Here is a 9,138-nt window from a genome sequence, read left to right as displayed (position 1 = left end):
CTCTTGCATGCTCGCTTCGTCCGTCACATATTTGGTTTGAAATTGGACGAATCCACCAAACACCGTTATGGGATATCTGTACAGAATACAAGATATTTTTCTTACCTTCTCAGAGTCAATCTTTTCACAGATCACGCCTTTGAGCTCTTCACATGAGATTGTGAAAGGAATAACAACATCTAACGGATTTTCACAAACAAATTTCACTCCTTCAGATGTTTGTAACAAAATCTGACGAAAATAATACACTTTTAATAGAACTCTGTCACTCATTTCTCTCAATCACTTAAACAAAAACATAAACTTGACTAATAGATTTGTTGGTTTCATACTAAACAAGGAAAAAACACAGCAAGAAGAAAGAAGGAGAAGAAGACGTTGAAGAAGGAGAAGAATACGCGACTAGATCTCTTCCCTCAGTTACACACTTTTATATATGTCCTAGCTACAATAAAATCGAACCCTTCGATTAGGTTAACTGGATTCAAAAGAAATATAAAATAAACAAATCGTACCTTCCGATTTGATCCCCCATAACGTAAAAAAAGGAAGAAGGGACAAAAGTACACCTGAAAGTTCGCACGCTGGATACGATTACACTTCAATCATTTAATGAGTCACGCGTGCACACCATTTATACACTCTAGCGGACACAGTATTTTTCGTGTTTATTTTGTTTAGGAAGAAGGGACAAAAATACACCTGAAAGTTCATACGCAGGACACAATTACACTTCAATCATTTAACGCCGTCACACGCTGATGGTCGAAAGGGTAAATATGTCCGTCGGAATTTATAAATAATGTGCACGAGTAACTCATTAAATGATTGAAGTGTAATTGTGTCCAGCGTGTGAACTTTTAGGTATATTTTTGTCCCTTCTTCCTAAAAAAATTTACCAGCGTGTGAACTTTCAGGTATATTTTTGTCCTTTCTTCCTAAAAAAAATTACCAACAACAAGCAAAACAGAAGGTCCAAATTTCACGTTTCAAATTTCAAATTTCTCCAGATCCAAATCGGACCATGCGATTTGTGAAGCAAAATTTTAAAAACAAGGAACTAGGGGTGCACAAGACCTGGTCCGGCCTGAAGACCCGGACCAGGCCCGATGACTTTGGGGCTAATTTGGCCCGACTTCGTTATGGCCCAGTCAGACCCGAGGTTTCAATAGATGGCCCCGGTTATTTATTAAATCGGGTTCGGGCTAAGTCTCGGGTCATCCAGCCCCGGCCCGTTGGACCCGTGTAGTTGTTTGCTACTTAATATTTTGTTGTTATTGGTTGGTATGACACTATAAATTATTATTATTATTATGTTAATCTTGTGTTGGTTGTTAATTTTGTTTTAATTGTCTTTTGAACTTTGAATGTTTAATGTGAAATTGATATAATTATTATTATTATTATGAAACTTTAAATTATTATTATTAGATTCTAAATTATTATTATGTGAATGTTGCAATGTTATGGAATAATTATTTTTCAAAATTTAGAAGTTCAAAAGATGTAGAATCTAATTTTTGGTGATGTCGTGATAAAGTTGATCAAGACCCGGGCTTCACTCGGTCTAGACCCGGCTTAAGTGTGGCCCAAAAGTAACACGATTTCATTGGGTTTAGAGTCAGGTAAGGGGTCTCATAAATAGACCTGATCATTATTTAGGGTCGGGTTCGGGTCAGAGCGAACCTGGCTTCACCCGACCCCATGTGTACTCCTACAAAGAACTCCCATGATCCGACTTGTTCTACTTGAGACTCAGCAAAAGGCTATCTCATATCTGTCTTGTACGCCATAAATTTATATATGAGTAGATCACACACAAATCTTCCATATCCATAAAATTGAGCCTAATCTTTTCTCCTGTCCCTAAAATATTTGGTTATTGACTAATGGTTTTTTTAGGTGTATTGTTATTGACTAATGGTTGCTTAGAATGCTTAGTCATGAAGTGACCATTACCTGCAACCCATCAACACATAAATTTATTATCACATTTTTTATTGTTGTTTATATCATAAAATTTGTTTATAACAAAAAATGAGAAAAATTAACGAAACATTAATCATACTTTTTTTACTTTTAATAATATTATATTCTGTATAATTTTTTATTATATATTATAAATTTATAAAAAAGTAACATTATCAAAATAAAAAAATATTATTATTTCTCAAATTAATAATCTTGAGGGATGTAATCATATGCATCTTTCCGTGTTTATTTTGGGTCCTATTCACAATGTAAGTGCTTAGCAAGAAATAGGAATGATGTGAGATGAGTTGTTTTGTGTCACTTCAATTGAGTAAATAGCTTCTGTCAGAAAGAAAATCAAAAGGAGAGATTTCGTACTTAACATTGATTCTTTTTCGGCACTTTTGAAACCATTCATATAGGCTAAAAAAGTTTTTTTTTTTTTTTTTTATTGATTAGGCTAAAAAAAAAGGTCAGAAATTAATTTGCAAACGGGTAAAAAAATGGTGAAACAGTGAGAAGTAGATGCATGGCGGGTTTTATGAAATAATTTTTTTTTTTAATATTGGATTATGAGCGGTGAAATTTTTAAAGATAATCTAAATTATATGTTATACATTGTTGTTGGTATTTACAAAACGTCAGTGACGTTTTCTCATTTTATAATTAAAAAATATATATTTTTACAAAACGTCAGTGACGTTTTGATTTTTATAATTAAAAAAATATTTTTTTACAAAACGTCAGTAATATTTTATACTATTATCATAACAGTGTAAAATATTAAAATGATCAAATATTATTGTATTTCACACTAAAATTAACCATATCTAAAAATTTTAGCCCGGATTATGCACAAATGTAGAGCTGCTACTGTCAAAAATTATAAAACGTAACTTGTGTTTTGGGTGGGACGAAGACCAAGAAAATGAAACATGCTGCAAGACGCAGCCTGCGATTGGCAGGACAGGGCAACCAGGTTTCAAAACGTGTCATGTTGTTCCCTGCATGTAGACATGAGTAGTTGTTCACCAGCATTGGGTTCGCCAAAACGTAGGTTGCGTTTGTCAGGGTTGCAGGACAAGTCGCAAGTTGCGATTGGCAACGTTCTTAGCTGCATGCGCAACACGTGTTGCGGAGAGTGGTAAAACCAGTTTAATAAAAGCCAAAACGCAGGTAGGAAGAAGCATGAGTGAAAACAAGAGTGAAGAAGCAAGAGCGAAAAACGTTACCGAATAAGCAAGTGTGGGAGAAGAAGAAGTATACGGTGGGTTAGGGTTTGAGGGAGAAAGAAAAAATAGTTCGTGACTTTATCAAATCGAAAGAACATATTATTAAATATCTGGATCAGCCTTAATGGGTAAGTAATTTTTTTTAATTCTAAGATTAATAAATAAATATATTTATTTGTATTCTATGTATTTGTGTTTTAACTAGTAATTTTATTGTTATTTTTATTATTATTGTTATTATTACTGTTATTATTATTACTGTTATTGTTGCTATTATTGTTATTATTGTTATTATTAGTGACATTGTTATTGTTATTACTATTAAGATTAAATCTCGAAAAAAAAAAATTATGATGATTAGTATATTGTTAATTTTGTAAAATACTGTAAAGGAGACTAATAATAATAAATTATTAGTTTTATTTTCTAATAAGAAATAATACTGTTTAATAATTTTTATATTATTTTTAATAATTTTTATTATTTTTTGATAATTTATTATTAATTTTTATGTGATTAACAATTTTGTGTAACAAATTAAAATAAAAAATACTGTTTAACAATTTTTTATTAATTCTTAATAATTTATTATTAACTGTTTTGATAATAACAATACTATATAATTAATTAAAATAAAGAAGAGTGTTTAATAATTTTATCATCATCATCATCATCATCATCATCATCATCATCATCATCATCATCATCATCATCATCATCATCATCATCATCATCATCATCATCATCATCATCATCATCATCATCATCATTTGCATTGTTGTTGTTATTATTATTATATTGTTATTATTATTATTATTATTATTATTATTATTATTATTATTTTTTGTAGATTATCAGGAATTTATTGTCCAAAAAACTAGATCTGCCAGATATCTTTAACAAGGTAGTTGCAACGTCACTAGCATTTAATGAGTTTTAACACGTTTCGCGAGTAGGCGAAATGAGAGGTCATTCTATAATCCTGAGTGCCTTGGTGGAATGATGGAGGCCGAAAACTCACACATTTCATCTTCCAGTCAGTGACGCTGGAAGATGTGACATATATTCTTGACCTCTCGGTTAATGGGGAGCTCATTACGGGTAGATCAGACAGCAGTCACCAATTTTTGGCAGAGAACTGCATCGCGTGTTTCGGTCGGGAGCCCGGTCCGCAAGATCACGTCTTGGGTAAGGTTAATATTGCATGGGTCCGCGGTGCAGAGACACCGAGCTGTGTGACACACACGAGTCTGTTGAGCGGTACATACGGACTCGCATTTTCTGTGTGCTCGGAACGATTGTGTTTCCGGATAAGTCAACCACTTCATTGAATTCGAAATTTCGGCCTCTACTTCGGGATTTCCACCGATTTCAATATACAGTTGGGGACAGCCAGTCTGATACATTTATACAGATCGTTGTGTCGTGCATCATGATTCAGCTGTAAAGAGATGGATGCGCCACTTATACTACTTTTTGTTTGAGCGTGGGATCGTATGTCGTTTCTGGTGCCTATTCCTCGCGATCAGCTCGTCGATGTTGGGGTTTCACTTGCGTGAAGGTATTCTTTTTAACTGTTATTATAATTATTGTTATTGTTATTGTTATTGTTATTGTTATTGTTATTGTTGTTCTAATTTTGTTTAGGTGGGTCCCAACAAACTTTCTTTCGAATCAAGCTAACTCGGATAAGCCAATTGCACCCAGCACCATAACTCTTGCATTTCGCATAAAATGTTTGCGGCTCAAACTCATACACAGTGTAATCAACTCCTCTAGAGATATGTAGCTTTTGATTGCAGATATCACTGACTCTCTAGAGCTAAATTCTATTCCGACACTAAATTCACCATCTTTCGCCGCAACGTTGCCTTCACCTACGACATGCGCACCACCATCAGTTAGACAAGGCAAATAAAATACACACTAGTGGTTACTTGAATTAACAATCATAACATATCCATTTTCGCATACTCCGAAAATTCCGGAGAATGGATGGCTTCGAGATCCAGAGTCTGCAAAAATGACGGAACACCAAAGGGTTGCCGGCTTACAATCACATCCGCTTCATTTTGCACCGCCGATTGCCTGCCAAGTCTCCGTCATCGTTTTCGTCATCGACTTCATTGTTGGCTTCGAACTCCCCTTCGTTGTCGTTGTTATCTTCTTTCCAATCTATATCCCTGAGCTCGTCAACATTGATCTCCTCGCCAACTACGTCCAGCCCGGAATGCTGTTCGAACTCAACGTACAGCTTTACCATCGGCACGTGAAATCGGGTTTGTTGATAAATATAGAACATCAGCTGCATACTTGCTTCGTCAGTGATGGGCATTATTTAAAACTATATCAGCCCACCAAATACTTGTACAGGATTTCTATATAAAATTTTGCTCACCCTTTTCGAAATGTGACTCTGTATGTTATCACAAAGACCATTTTGCAACTCTACAAAACTCATGGTGCATGGAATAGCAAATGACAATGGACATTCACAAACAAAAGTCACTCCTTCGTGTGTGTTTGATATAATCTCACTGTTATAATACATTCACAAGTTGGTAATACCTTCCATAACTTCAACTTCACCTAACTCGACTTTTTTGACACAACTAACTGACAAAAAAATTTAGAACTATGACATATGTGTAGCGTTGGCAATCTATACCTAACCCACAGGTATCCAACCCGGACCAATCCGTTCAGGTAGGGTAGGGTACAGGTTTAGGGTATACCCTACCCTACTCTATCCGCACTCTTAATATATTATATAATATATATGTAAAAGTTATATATCTAATGAAGAAAGTGAGTGTTGAACCCACAATCTTTCTCTTATAAAAATTTGAAATAACTACTAAACTAGTTGATGATCATATTATTTGTAATTTTATGTTAGATTTCTTTAAGATTTTATTATTTTTAATTTTAATTTAAACTTAGTTTTTTATTTTCTATTTTATTAATATGTATGAAATTTGGAATTGTTAAATTTTATATTTGCTTCAAATTTTTTTATTTTTCTGCGAGTAGGGTCGGGTAGGGTAGGGTTTAGAATTTTAGGGTACGGATAGTGTTAGGGTTGATTCTCAACCCGCGGCTAAGGTAGGGTAGAATTTTAAAAAAGTTTTCAACCCGCGGGTAGGGTTAGGGTAGCGTCCAAACCCTACCCTACCCTACCCATTGCCAGCCCTACATATGTGCAAGAAAGAAGAATAAGAGGAGTAGAAGTGGAGTGAGGCATTCGAATGAATCCTGCTTCGTATTCATAGGCAGGACCCTTAATTAAAATATTTTTTTTAAACAAAATGCAACTTGCGTTTTAAACTTTCGAAGACAAAATCTGACATTTTAAAAAACGCAACCTGCATTTTGTTTATTAAAAAAAAAGTTGACACAAAACAAAAAACGCAACCTGCGTTTTGTTATTTCAAAAAAAAATAGAATATTGCCCCCCACTAAACGCAGGCTGCGTTTGGGCTGAAACGAAATAAAAAAATTTGAAAAATTTCAAAAAACTAAAACGCAGGTTGCGTTTGTATAATTTATCCATAAAAAAAAGAGTAAAACGCAAGTTTGCGTTTTAGGCTGACACCATAGCAATGAAAATTTGTTGTCTATGCCAATTAGAATAAAATAATAATATTATAACAGAAAATAAAATAAATAATAATTATAGAAAATTCAAATTTTTAATTATTCATATTTATATAACATAATAATATTATAACAAAAAATAAAAAAATAATATTATATTATAACAAAAATATAAAACATCATATTATAATAATTAACAGAAATATTATATGCACATTATTTATTAATTTTAATATTTAACAAAAATATAAAACATTATATTATAATAAAAAGGTAAAATAAAATTATTTTCAAAAAATAAATAATTTTTATTAATTATATTATTTATTTATATTAACAAAAATAACAATACAACTAAACTATATAAATCAAATAAACAGTAATAAATTACTAAATTAATATTAACTAAATACTAAATACTAACAAATTAATTAAAAATAATAAACTTACATAATTAGTATTCTCCAAATAATTGATAATATAATATTTTACAAATATATAATCACGTACCAGTTTGAACATAATAATTTCACTCTCAATTAAAACTAATTTACTCACTTTTAACTAAATTACAAACCCTATCTTGTCCATATATAGAATGAAGCCATGGTGAGCAAAATGAAGCACCCCTACCTCCCATTTTATGCACTCGATGCCATTAATAGGAAGGTGCTAGTGTGTTGAAAGAAAGATTTTTCAGTAGATGTGGGTGTTGCTTGTCTCAAGGTGGTGGAAACACGTGTCCCGCTGACACAGTTACTGATTTTGCATGTGTTGCAGTGGAAGGCATCTGGTACAGTAGAAGGTCCCACAATCAGTAATAGTGCGGGAATCGAGGTTGATAATGAGATTTATTAGAAGTAATAGTATGGTAGTTAATTGGAGATTAAATCTAATGTAGTGTAATTGGGTTTTTTTTTTTGTTAAGTATCAGGCCTCAGTTAGATGAAAAAATTGATGGGCCTGGGAAAAATATAATACCCAGAGGAACAAAAAAGAAAATGGCCCAACCCATGAGCTTTACCCCACTTCTCCGTCACCTGTGAAGTGTCCCCGACCGTTCTGTCTGAAGCTAATGAAAGTTCTAACAAAATTGAAACCCTAGCCGTAGCTCTTGTCGAGGTTATAGTGCGCCAGCGCTCTGCATATGTAGCTTCGGTGGTGATCGAAGTCTCTTGAACGTCACCGATCGCAACTCCGAGTTGTGGCTCGGGCTCCGGTGTCCTTGTCTCGTCAGGCGCGTTGTAGCCATGGTGTGTTTGCCCTTCTTCGTCGCATCTTCAGTCAGAGTTTCGCGTCGTGCCCGTCTCGTCCGGTGACGTTCGGTCCCCATTTCTTCTTCGAGTTCGCATTCCCGGTCGTATACTAGATTATATTTTCATCATAAAACATTTTACTAAAGGAATAATTATACAAGAAAACTATATAAACTATCTAACAAATTCCACAAGTTATACGTATAACTCATAACACATGAAATTAGCAACATTCAGGACAGACACAAATTCCTTCTTTTTTTTTTTTTTTTTACAATGTCACGGACAAACAATTCTTCATTCTTTCCATCATAACTTTTTTTTTTCATCTCCATAGTATCCCATACCCACTTCCTTAACATAGCCCAACTGCCCTGTTCAGCCAACTACTATTAGTCCAGGCAACTTTCTTCAACTCCAACTCAAACCTCAACATCAACACCCAAAAATATATATATATATACTCATCATTAAAATCAAACTACCTCAATCCGTTCATAATACTAAAGGTTACCATCCAAAGCCCATCAAACAAAAAATTTGGATCCACACCGACCCATTTAACACCCTGCCTGCAGCCCACTACTCCAACACTTAATTAAAATTTTGATCACCTCAATTAGAACAACTAATCAATGTCCACTGTCGCTTTCATCACCTGTCATTCGGGGGACCGTACCTGCTCATACCTGCTCCTAGTGAGCCACGCAGAATGCACCTAGCCATGACACGTGCAAATCGCAGGTGTTGAAGAATCTTTCCTTCAGCACCTTAGAATTTTCCCCATTAATAGAGTCACTTTTCGAAGTAAACTTTGTCTCTTGTATGGAGATATTGACTAAAAATTGTCAATATGTAAAATGCGTATTGTTCGGGTGATGCCACGTGGCATTTTCGTACTTGAAGACAGTGATCAAGGCGCCTCGAAAACGTGCACCGAATATCTGTAAAAGGTAATACGCAGGATGCGTGTTGTTCTAGAGCTGCCACGTGGTGAATTTCTGTTAAAATTTTTTGATAAAGTTGCTTCAAAACTCTACGAATAATTCATGCTAAAGTAACCCGCGAGGTGCGTGTTGTCC

The sequence above is a fragment of the Arachis hypogaea genome, chromosome 13 (assembly GCF_003086295.3).
Source record: "Arachis hypogaea cultivar Tifrunner chromosome 13, arahy.Tifrunner.gnm2.J5K5, whole genome shotgun sequence".
NCBI lineage: Eukaryota > Viridiplantae > Streptophyta > Magnoliopsida > Fabales > Fabaceae > Arachis > Arachis hypogaea.
This window is presented reverse-complemented; position numbering follows the sequence as displayed.